This window comes from Aythya fuligula, chromosome 20 (genome assembly GCF_009819795.1).
Source record: "Aythya fuligula isolate bAytFul2 chromosome 20, bAytFul2.pri, whole genome shotgun sequence".
Taxonomy (NCBI): Eukaryota; Metazoa; Chordata; class Aves; order Anseriformes; family Anatidae; genus Aythya; species Aythya fuligula.
Genome location: NC_045578.1, coordinates 11,162,221 through 11,174,748, shown reverse-complemented (window position 1 = coordinate 11,174,748; position 12,528 = coordinate 11,162,221). Strand labels below are relative to the sequence as shown.

The 12,528-nt window shown below is 48.2% G+C and overlaps 1 protein-coding gene across 2 annotated transcripts in view; it reads right to left on the bottom strand.

Moving 5' to 3' along the window:
* The window catches only part of PAFAH1B1 (platelet activating factor acetylhydrolase 1b regulatory subunit 1), a 33,906-nt gene extending 24,263 nt beyond the window's left edge, over positions 1-9,643 (bottom strand). The window contains exon 1 of one of the 2 annotated variants that reach the window (XM_032201064.1): positions 9,511-9,643. The gene's annotated coding sequence lies outside the window, so the exon portion shown is untranslated. Of the gene's footprint in view, positions 1-9,280; positions 9,336-9,510 lie in introns of those variants that run through there. The other variant, XM_032201065.1, reaches the window with a different exon arrangement.
* Between the last annotated feature and the right edge of the window lie 2,885 nt (positions 9,644-12,528).

Genomic DNA, 12,528 nt, shown 5'->3' with positions numbered 1-12,528 from the left:
CCACTGTCCTTCCTTTACTTGCATCAAGCGTGTCAAAAGTACTGCTTACGGTCAACAAAATCAGTGAAATGCCTCAATTGCCTGACAACATCCATTTCTGCTCTTCAGAAAAAGCTACAGGAAAAATTACTCCAGATTGAGATATGATGTGATATATGATCCACCTACACTGCAGATTAGCACTGTAAGAAGAAGTGATTGTTTAAGTTAGGAACAAGGTATACACCAGTAAACATTAAATATGTAAATAGCAAATAACAGCTGTCAAGCTCCCCTTCTATTCCGGAGACACGCTTGTTTTGCTAGAATCACAGGCATGCCCCAGCAGCAGAGCGAGCCCCAGCCCACCATGCCCTAGGAGGTGACCTCCTCTCCCCGCAGCAAACCCACCTGCATCAACGCCTCCTCAGGCAGCAGGGCTCTGCCACCGCAGCAATGAGCTCTAACAAAATCCAGACAAGCAGTAAGGAGTGACATACAGCCAGCAGAAAAGCTATTCCAAGTTCATCGTGAATCAGTATTTCTTGCATACATTTGTAGGCTCTAAACAGATCTTCAAAACAAAAACAAAAACCAACACCTCGCTAAAGCCACACAAAGTAATGTAGAGAAAAACCTCTTCTAAGGCCTTTTGAACTCTCAGAAGTGTAATTTTATAGGCTTCCTTCATGGCCTGAGTTACTCTGATCAAGACACCTTCCACTGTCAGGAAACTTCATCAGCCCCACGACGAACGCCTCCAGGAGCACTGCTCATCTGCAATGGAAGCCATCGGCCTTAAGTCTGCAAACACTTCTCCTGCCTCCTGCAATTCCCACAGGCACACTGATCCCTTCTGTATTTTATGGTTTCTCTCATCTATTTCAGAATTTCTACAAATTAAATCGTGAAAGCCAGTGTCAGCGTCACCCCTTGGTTGGTACCAGCAGCACAGTTACACGGGGCAGCTCCCCCCAGCTCCCCCTGCGGCTGTCTGGGAACCGAGCAACTGGTGCTGATCTGGGCTTACAGCTTCAGAGCTCCTAGATTTTTAGACTGTTCACATCTAAATGACTGCAAATTAAGGTTTTAATTCAAAGCTAAATTTCCAACGACCTGTGTAAAACCTTCAACTAGCCTTATGTCCAGCTACGTGCTCTCAACCTGCAAGCAGTTTCTCTAACACTGTCTACTGTCTTGAGAAGATGTGCTAGCCAGAGGAAAATTCCTTGTTTTCTTCATTAACATTCTAGTTAATGTATCTAAATCCTACTTTGTCTGGCTAGCTTCCTCTCTTTGGCTATTTTTCCAATCCTGGTGAAAGGCAAGTTACTTATAAAGTGGTAGAAGAGATGAGAACCACCAAAAGACTAATTTAATTGATAGGATGAGATATAAATTTGGTAATTCTTTCTAGTTGGGATTAATTATTTATGCATTATTAAAATAGAAACTCTCCTTGCATTGTCAGCTTACTACATGGCAGGCACGTCAGATCCTTACAAAGCTTTTCAACAGTGTATCCCCTTTGCTAACACATTAACAAAAAGGGGCTATTGGTAAGTACTTGCTGGCAGCTAGTTACAAACTCTTAGGGTAGATCTTTAATTGTTCTTGTACACCTCTATATTATACTGCTGGATTACGTTAACAAATATATAAAAACACTTCTTTTTAATCTAGACCAGCTCTAACGGGCTGATTTTGTTCTAAAACCAGTAAGCAAAAAGCTGCTTTATCAAGCCACAGAGCACTCCCCACAAATGAACTCTAGGAACAAACTCCATCGAACCTGCTGTTTAAATACTGACCTAATTAAAAGTGAGGTAATAACCGTATTTCTTGGGCATAATAATTATGACCTGAAAAAGGTTTCTTAGAAGAAACCTCCTTCTGTCTCCACCTCTTGGGAGGAAAGAAAAATGGTAACAGCAAGCATCCAGCCCCATTTCCCCCCTTAACTCTCACCCCAGTTACAGCAGAAAAGCACACAAGAGAATAGCCAGACGGTTGTTCCTACAGCGTGGCAAACACACCTTATCCTAGAAAAGGTTAGAATTAATCACCTGCTAAGCCGGCCGGGATGAGCATAAGAACACAAAAAAGCTACTCATTTATAAGCAGGGCTGATCGTTTTTCTACTTTTCACCCCACAGCTAGCTGAAGGATCTTCTCTTTGGCATCCTTCAGCTTCGTCCATGTCAGAGCTCAAGTTTAGAGTCCACTCCATGTAGACTTCGGTAGAAGACATGGTAGAGGATTGTCTAAGGATGATAGAAACCATTCTATTTCTAGCTTGCCTGCTCAGTTCTGCTTGAAAATTCAGGTAAATTTAGCTATCAATAAATGAACAGCCTGGGGAGAAAAAAAAGGGGGGGGAGCAGGCTGCAGTTGAAAAAGTAAACTTCAAAATACGTGAAAAGGTTTTGGAGCTAGAACTCTGTGCTGTTGTTCAGCATACTATAATAGTGATAGCAAGGAATTATATCACAAAATGAGTTTTAAACTCCTGTTCTTCCCCCCTGGGTTTTCACTGAATATCAGTGGAAACCTGAAAGGCTGACCTAAAGGTCAGAGAAAGGTTAGTGAAATTTTCAGCCTGGGGGGGAAGAGAGGAGGAGAGCTGAAGAATTACAACTGGCTTAAGCACTGCAAGCTGTTCCACTCAATTTACTTGGAGGAACCCACAATACATAACGTGGTTTATCTGGATAACTCCAGCAAAAGAAAAAAAATCTGATTTTTTTGTTTGGTCAAGCAATACACACACACTGTAGGATAACAATTCTGGAACGCTGCACTTACGGGACTTGGTCTTAGCCCCCAAGAGAAGAGCGTACGTCCTCAGAACCATTCTTCACAGTGGGCAGCAGCTGTGCACTGGATGTGAATTCTGCTCTTTTCCATTCTCCCCCCCACCCATTTCTTAAAGTGCTGAGTAGCAGACTTGCAACTGTCAAGCAATTTACAGAAATATAGCCAAATTTTAAGATTTCGTTATTAACCTGCCTGTTATACTAGAAAGGTGATGCTGAGAAAAATGGTTGTGAAGTGATTAAGTTTATATATAGGCATCTGGAAGGAAAGTTGGAGGAACCCTCATGTTAAAGCTCTAGAAGGAGCAGAAGGTCAAAACCACAAAAAAATCCAAAATCGGTGCAGACCAAACACCCCATCCTCTTCTCACGAGCATGCTCCGTTCCATCCATTAGCCATGTTCCAAGCTTATCGACCCAGAACAGCTCCACCTGACAAGTACAGAGAAAAGAACCACAAACCTAGCTGTCATACACACCTCGTATCCTGTTAGGAGGAAGAGTTGAATCTTTTGCGATGCTGGTACCCAGTGGAACGAAAATGAGGTTCCTGCAGAAGGCGCCTGACGGTTCCTACAGCCCGTCTGCTCCACACCTCCTGCGCGCCCACCTGGGAGCCCCACGCACCCCCTGCGCTCGCTGTCCCGCGGAGCTGCCTCCCCTCAGCTACGAGAGCTCCAGAGCTCCTCTCTGAAGCTTTCCCCCATCTAGTCTCTGCTCGTTGCCTACAAACCCAGCTGAGCGAGAACCAAAGACTTCCACCACCGCTGATTTGATAGACACCATCTGCTTCAAAACATATACATGCACTCACGTTAATGACATCCTCCCCTTAATAGTCTGTAAAGACACCGGCATTTAAATAAACCAAATTGTTTATCCGATCTTTTCGTCACCCCCAAAAGCCCCCCAGGTGAATTAAGCACAAGGCAAGCCGTCAGCGCTCTCTTTAAGGAAGACACACTCCCTTACAGACACACTCCCTTACCTACAGCCGACAGTTTGCTAACTGATTTTCCTGCAGACTTAAAGAGGGATAAACTTAACACCTCTGCTTTAGCATTAAGAAAAACAACACAACCAATGAAAGCAGAGGCAATCTGGAGAGGGGGAGAAAAAAAGACTCATCTAATTAAGCCAAGAGAACGTAGATTTTCCCGAACAATGGGAACAATTAACACTGCTAGGAGAGGCAAGGTATACGCCATCTCAGTCATGAAGGCCACTGCTATCTCAGAGGGACGGCAGGCTGACATGAAACCTGTTACCTTTAGCCCTGCCTCAGCTGACTCACCAGCAAGCTGGGAGACCGAGAGGTGCTTCAGAGAAGCCTGCCTCTGAACTCCCGGCGCAGGGACCTGCTTAACAACAGATCTGAGAAAATTACAGGACAGACGTTTGCTGCAGCACCACCTATAAACCTCAAGCACAATGGGTTGTCCCGTAACTGGAAATATCTTTTGAGGACTAGTTACAAACAGCTCCTCCAGAACCAACGGAATCACAACCACTAAGATGTGCTTATTATATTCATTTAAGCACAATCCTTACCCAAAAGTCCATAAGCAGCCAAATCAAACTACTGGGCTAAGAACCATACTAGTAAGGAAGAAAGGACTAAACTACTTCCAAAGCTAACAAGTGCTTTGAATTTATAACGCTGATTTTTATACACATAGCTGAGCATGCCTAAGTGCACTTGCTGCTGCTTGGTATGACAACGCTGTGCTCGCTGGGCTTGGAAGAGGCCCCTGTGCTTACAGCACTGAGGAAATGGATCAGAGCAGGAACAAACACACTCACCTTGTAAGCAACGTTTCCCTTTGAAATTGAACAGTCCACGCCAGCACAAAGCAGTACAATAGTTAACTGGCATGGAAAACACCTAAGAGCAAGGTAGACTAAGTCATCACGTGCGTAATCCCTACAGAGAAGGCGTAAGGTAAAACAGCACAGAACGAGCTTTTACATGTGCTGAATTGGACAGGCACTGATAGTCAAGACTGAGCCCTGCCTTAATGAGTATTAAGAAAAACCCTTCTTCAAACAAGTTAGATAAGCACATTTGCTGGGGTAGACGTGCAGGATCTAGCAAGTATTAGATTAAAACCAGATCTGAGGTATTCATTTCACACTGAACACATAACTTACAGGCTAAAACGTCTTGTTCGGATACACAGATATAGTGAGATGATTTGCCTAGCAGAAGGTAAGAAATCATGGTTCTTTCAAACGTTTCTGGAATGCGATACTCAAAAGGCTCAAAACATTGTAGGAATGAAGAAGAACATTGTTCTGAAATAACTGTAGCTGTGTTATGTCAGCTGGTGCCCTCAGCCTAAGTGTCTATTTTTCATGTGTTACAGCTCAGATCCAACCACTGGATTGTCAGCAGTGGCACAAACCTTCCACGGGCACTCCTGCCAGCTCAGACAGCAGTTACAGCAAGAATCCTGAAGAAATAACTTCACGTGCTCCAGAACTAGTTTTAGGTGGGTCAGGATTATTTACTAGTGTAAATGGCCATTTTATAAATCTACACTGAGGTGTAGCCTACTCTGTCAAGCAGATCAAAAGACAAAGTACCATCAGCCATTAATGAACACCTGTACTCACAACACCCAAAAGCCCCATTAGGAACCTCACTCCCCTTCCGCCACATAATGAAGTAGCTCCCAAGAAAGCCATTCAACCCAGGCAATGCTTAAGCAACTGACTTTTTTTTTTGTTGTTAGAGCAGACAGGTTCTTCTGCCAATGACAACTATGGCTTATAGAAAGGAAAAGTAGGAGAATGAAGAGAACAGTAGCAACTTTATTAATAATCTGCATTTATAGACAGCCCATAGCTTACCACATCGCTACAATAAACCTGGCAGAAGAAACCCAGGAGCATTTTGATTAGCACGTGGCTCTGGTACTTGGGAAAGGTCTTCAATTGCTATCACCAGTTACATACTACAGGCTGGGGGAAAAATATGAAATCTGAAATTGTTATTTGTTATTATTAACTGATTTTTTTTATTGTCCTCTTGATTTCATATATTAAGCGTAAGCAGCTCTTCTTTTCAGGCCGGGTACTATTTCACTCTTCAGTTCAAAGGAATTTCAACACACAACTCCCAGTCTTTGCCTTCAGTTTGGAAGACAGGCCTGAAGTTCAAAAAATAGGGGAAAGCTGACTGAAATGGAACCATTTAAAAGCTGCTCCTTTTCATACTAGAGTACTTCAGGCCATTCCCGTTCATGAATCCTAGAAGCAGCTACAAGGGTTAGTAAATAAACTTTGTAACAGACATGCCCAGTAGGGTTCAGAGCCATAGAGCTCCTCCAGCTATTGTCTGCCCAGAATATCTTACAAGAGGTCACAAACACATCACTCAGCCCCAGAGTTTGTGAATATAACAAGGTTTAAGTGTCGGTAAGACGATCAACAGAAGGTAATTCAGAAGTTGCCCCATCTCTAGCAGGCTCAGCAGACAAAAAAGTTGAGAGCAGACAAAGAATACAAACCGAGCACTCAAGGCTGGGTGGAGCACAGGAAATAGTATAGGCTGAAGAGTCAGCCATAAGGGCAGGACAGACCTCTCAGCGTCACAAAGGTAAGTGTTAATGTCTTTTTCTTTTGTAGAAGAGAAATTAACCAGTTACTCCCATAGAAGAAAGTAACTGCCATCATTTCGAGGACAAAAAAAATCACCCAAAGTTCTAAGCAGGCAAGTGTTCTATTGCATTCCTCATTGTCCTTACCTTGGATTCATCCATAGACGCAGGCATTTAGCGAACGCATCCATTAAACCCTGTAACATCTACTCCTCTAAGTAAATGAACTTACAGAAAGCCACTATCCCTTAATTTAATTTGGGGCAAGTTAAAGCCAAAAGCAGTTATCAGCTGTGACAACCTACCAGCAAAAACTGGACTCTAGAATTGAGACAGACCCAAGAAAAACAAAACCTCAACCTGCTTCACAATCATCACCTTTATTGTGGTGCTCGTTCTGACCAGCACTGGGTTCAGGTGGGAATGCCACCAGCCACATCTGGAATAGCAGAGCACTTCTAAAAGCAGTCCTTTCTAGGTGCTCCAGCTGATCCCTATTGTATTCCCCAATCCTTTGTTCTAATGCCTTTCCAACACAACTTTAAGTCTGAACACTGGTATGACCCCAGGATGCAAGGCCAGCCGAGAGCACAGCACGGGTCTCACAGAGCCGCCTCGTTCACAAGGGCCTCCAAAGCCCTGAGACGTTATTTTGTATAAGCCTGGCACATGGAGGGCAGTGTAACCAGCTCCCTGTACTAGCAGGGGTTGCCTGCCCTACCGTGGGCACCAGAGAGAGCAGGGATGCTTTTTGTGTGTGTGTCCACCCGAAACCAAATCTAACCAAGAAGTTATGTGAACGCCACCACTAGGCAACAATACAAGGGTTCTCTACAACCAAGGGAATCTCGTGTGTAAAACGCCCATGCAAAAATTACAACTCTTATCTGAAGCGTAAATAAAAAAAATCAACAAGTGAATATCTAAATCGATATATTGAAACAGATACCAGACAAAAAATCTGGCTTTGCAACAGTGACTGGTCACTTCTCACTGCCAGCCAAATCAAGATCCACCCTGCAGAAAAATAAGCCTCAAAACAGAATGTGAGATTTGTTTCGTTTCAGAAGGTTCCTGCACCATTAGATTCTTCCCTAAAGAGACTTCATTGTTACGGCAATTAGTATTCCTCCACCCCAGCAAAACGCAAGCAAAGGGAAAAAAAAAAAAAAAAAAAAAGCTATGAAAGGGTAATCTAGCCATTTCGCAGCTTTGCCTCCTTACTCCACCCAGTCTCTTCTCTGCTCAATGGCTGCACACAGCATCCACAAACATGGCCAAATCAAAAGAAACACACAAAAATGAGAACCCTGAGAACAAGCTGGAGATTTGCAATAAATCTTTCTGTTAGAAAATATTTTCTTTGTTTAGTTCCCTACCATGATTTTCCCATTTAATAAAATGACTCCACGGGCAAATAACATTTTGATAGCAGACCCTCCCTCTTCTGCAAACGAGCCGAATGCTGCACAATCATTTACGGACCGATCACCGCCGAACACAGGTTCTTTAACCCCCACCTCCTCACGCTGTATAAACAATACCGCCAGAGAAATACATACGTGAAGGGGTCTCCGCATCAATACAGAATTCGGCCAGGTCCATACGCCCCAACATTCATTTGCAGTAAAATAGCGATTATTAACGATTTTTAATATACCTTCAGTAACCTTCCAGCACCCCCCGGTCAGGTAATTCATTATGAATTGACTTGACCTGCAGCGACCAAGCCCTCTGCTGCAGCACCACCAGCAAGGCAATTTTACCAGGGATACTACGGCAAAGAAAGGGAAGCTATCGCCTCGTCGTTGGTATTAAAGGTCAAGTTTAATCGCATCCACCTTGAACAACAACAAAAAAAAAACCCACCCACAGGACAGAGCAACCCTAAACTTTTTTCAGGGAGGCACCACTCCCACCCCCGACTCCCACCAGAAGCCTGCTGCCGAACAAAACCTCGAGCGGGGCCGTGAGCGGGGCGATGCGGCCGCCCGGGCTGCCAGCAGAAGGCTTCCAGGGCAGCTCGATGCGGCGCCGGGCTGCGATCTGACCCCCGCAGGAGATTACACCTCCCTCCCCCGTTGTGCTGCAGCTGGCTCTGAAGGTCTGAGCCGCCTCCTATCTGCGCGCTCCCCGCGAGAGCGCCGCAGGAAAACAGGCTGGATGCGAGCGGCTCCTCAAATCCCCCCGGCCGCTCCGCTATCGAGCCTCGTTTGGTTTCGTTTGGTTTTATTTGGTTTTGTTTTGTTTGCCCTGCCGCAGCCGGCTCGGGAGGCGCGGGCCAGCGTCTGGCAACGCCTGCGGTGCCGCGGAGGGGCCGGGAGATAAGGACGGGAGCGAACCCTGGGAGAGGAGCGGGGGGGGGGGGGGTGAGGCCGCCCGGCACCCCCCGGCGCGCACCCCTCGCCCCGCGTTATTCTGTTATTTTTGTTATTTTGTGATTTTTTTTCCCCGTTTTCCTCGCCCGGCCCCGCGCCTCTCCCCGGCATCTTGCTAAGTCACCCGCGGAGCCGGGCGGCCTGCAGGCGGGGCGGGGAAGGACGAGGCAGCCGCGGGCGGGGGCACCGGGGCCGCTCTCCCCCCCCCCCCCCTTCTTTCCCCTCCCGGTCTCCCCCCCCCCTCCCCGCTCCCCGTTTTCCTGCCAAGTCACCGGCAGCGCGGCGGGGCCGAGCCCCGGGAGCGGCCGCTGTGTCCGGGCGGGCCGCGGGCCGGGCGGGGCGGGCGGCGAGGGCAGGGAGCGGGGAGCAGCGCCCCCCCCGCCCCCCCCCTCACAGCCCCAGCCCCGGCCCCCGGCCCCGCCGCCCCCCAGGGCCAGGGCCCAGCCCCCGCCCGGCCGCCCCCCGCCGCCGGCCTCCCCCCGCCTCCTCCCCGCCGCCTCCTCACCGCCGGGCGCGGCCGCCATTTTGAGAGCGAGCGAGAGAAGGAGGCGGGCGGCGCCGGGGGGAGGGGGCGCGGGGGGAGGCGGGCGGCCCGCGGGGAGCCGGGAGGCCTCGGGCCGGGGCTGCGCGGCCGGGACGGGCCCGCGGGGCGGCGGCGGCGGCGGCGGCGGGGAGGGGAACGGGGACGGGAACGGGACGGGAACGGGACGGGGAGAGCCGCGGCGCCCGCCTTACCCGAGCCGCCGCTCGGCTCCGCCTCGCTCTGCTGCCTGCGGCCGGCGCCGCCCGCCTGTCCCGAGCGGCGGCGGGGGGCGGGGGGCGCGGGGCGCTGGGCGCTGGCTCCGCTCCGCGTCTGTCAGAGCCGCCCCGGCCGCCAGCAGGGAGGGAGGGAGCGGCGCGGCCCCGCCGCGGCTCTGCGCATGTGCGGGGCGGGGGCGGGGGCGGCCGCCCGCCTCCATCTTGGGCGGCGGAGGCGCAGCGCGCCCGGCCCGGCATGCCCCGCGCCGCTCCCGGCAGCCTCCGCGCCCGCCCCGCCGCGGCCTGAGCGGGGCCCGGGAACGGCCCCGGCCCGGCCCCCGCCCCTCAGGCGGTTTCTCGGTGTCCGCGCTGCTCAGGCGGCGGCTGAGGGCGGCTGAAGCCCCGCGCCCAGACGAAGCGGCTGAGAGAGGACAAGGCAGAGCCCCAGGGACATCGCCACCGCCTCCCCCAGCGGGCAGCTGGCGGCGCGGAGTTAAACAACTGCGCCTCAGAAGCCAAATTCCCCCCTCAAGATTTTCGTTTTGCAGCACTTGGGGCTCCCACAGGTTTCCGTATCAGTCAGAACAGTCCCTGTGCCGCTGCTTTGCAAAACCTTCGGTGTTTGGCAAATGAGAGGTGAGCTGGCAGCAGACCCAGCCGGTGTAAGTGCTCAATCGCAGTCAGTCCAGGTGCAAAGTAAAGAGCCCCGCTGTTACAGGGGGCAGGTACATGTGGCACCATCAAAGACCAGTGACCAAAGTCACCTCTAACGTTGGCAGGCACAGCAGCACAATACATGGTTTAGTGTAGGCCATAAAATTTTCTGGAGCGTTGATTTGGGGAAATCAGTAGTTTCACATGTAAAATTACCCATGTAGCAGAAAACTTAAAGAATCTTGAAAGGAAGATTTCACAGTCAAAGGCTGTGTAGTTTTATCTGCTTCTATTGCAAGTAACAACAGATTACAAATATGAATGAATCTCCGTTTGTCGACTGGTTTGAAAGTGCTCAGTCAGCTTCACTGCTAACCCATGGCGTGTAGGCAGTCACTGCCTCGTTATGCTCTTATTTTATAGCAGTAGGGTAAAAGCAGTAGGCTTTTAAAACCCAATCCGCAATGCGGAACTACAAATGGGTCCAGGACAAATTTCGAGTATGAACATGCGTTTAATTTTTTTTCGTTGTTGTTTTGTTTTGTTTTTCACTAGATTGTAAGTTTTGAACTCATTTAGGCCTTGAAAACTTCTTAAAGTTTACACACAGACACGGTGATATCCCAGATATTCCCAAATACATTGATTGACTAATGACATCGAAAATAATAAAAACAAAGTAATACCGCATTAAATGAACCGATTAATGGAATTAATAAACAGTTGGATAATCCAGTAGGCCCAATTTCCAGTGAGGAGACAACACAGTGTGGATCTGATCCTTTTGTTAATAAAAAAATTAACATGGAGCAGAATCTGTCAGTATCCCATAACAACATTTCACGGACGTGTTCAGATAGTTTCCAAAAAGAGAGGAATGGGTCTCATCAACCTGGCCTTTTTTTCCACCCAGTATTTCTAAATTCCTGTGCTGATTACTGGCAAGAGCACTTGCCTTCTTGGCAGAGATAACATTCCCAGTTCCCACTTACAGCACGTGACAGTGGTATTTCAGAAATGTCACCAGGATAAGCACGGTGGATCAAAACTTCAGTTCTCTGTGATGCTTCCCATCACTCAGGTACATGGAAAAGTAACACGTCCGACCGAAAATCATGACTCCCCATGTTCCGAATCCTTGGGGGTATTAGCCATTGTTGACCAGTTTTCATCTCTTAAATTGTTCTCTGGCAATTAACATGCTTTTAATTTTTAAATGTGCTGAGTACATTTTCTTACCTCTTAAGAGACGTGCAGGCATTGGCTCGGGTTTTTTAATGTGCTGATTACAAGTGGGCAGGCCCGGAAGCGACTGAGAGCCTGTCCCTCTCGTATGGTAAAGGAAATTAAGGCTTTTCACATTCGAGTTACTCGTCGAGGAACGTTTTCTCAATTGTATGGTTGTGCATGCCGCTTACATGCTGGAGCCCTGTGGACTCTGAACTGCTGATCACACCCCTCTGAGCCCCACGGCTCAGCCACTTTTACCCCTCTGAACTGCCTACACATCTAGTCCATACCTCACCATTTGGCTATAAGGATACACCGGGAGACCACAGAAAAGCCTTGCTAAATGCAAAGCAACATCCCCTGCTCTCACCTTGCCATTGAGCTGCTCATCCTGCTGCAGAGTGTCGGGCTGCTCGGGCACATTAAGCTGCCTTTGGTAAATCAGCGCTGGCTGCTCCAGTCATCTCCTTGTTCTGTCTGCCTGAACATGGCCCCCAGGAGGGGCTGAGGAACTGAGATCTGAGCAGCCAGGGTGCAGTTCCCTACAAGTGTCCATTAACTGCAAGCAGGAGATCTGCAGAAACAGTCTGAAATTTAGGATAAGACTTTAAAATGCATGACAAAATTATATCTGCATTACTTCAGTTTGCAAAGCAGGCTAAGCTGCTTTGAAATTTCTCAAAATTGTCACATATCAAGTATTTTGGGGTGCATACGCCAAGTGATAATTAGTGTTTACCCATAGAATTAAATTAAGTTTACAGAAACTGATGAATTTTCCCAGTACTTTTATGGGACATTTTGTTCTCCTCTTACAGTTGGCCTTCCTTGCAATATTATCGTTTGATACTGGGATGAAAAAAAAAAAAATCCCAGCTCCCAGGACATCTGAACTACAAGAAGTCTCAGAGCAGGATTTTTCTTGATAGTTTCCTTGATTGCTGCAGAGTACCTTGGCAACAGAAAGAACATACTCGGAGATAACCTCAGCGGGGATGTGTAGATCCAAATTGCGTAGCTCATTCTGATGCCAGCCTCAATTTTTCCTTCAGGATATTCCTAAAGTAAACGTTTACAATGTGCACAGCTGCACTTCAGAGCAAGCCAGCCTTCTTCATGGTACTTTTTACT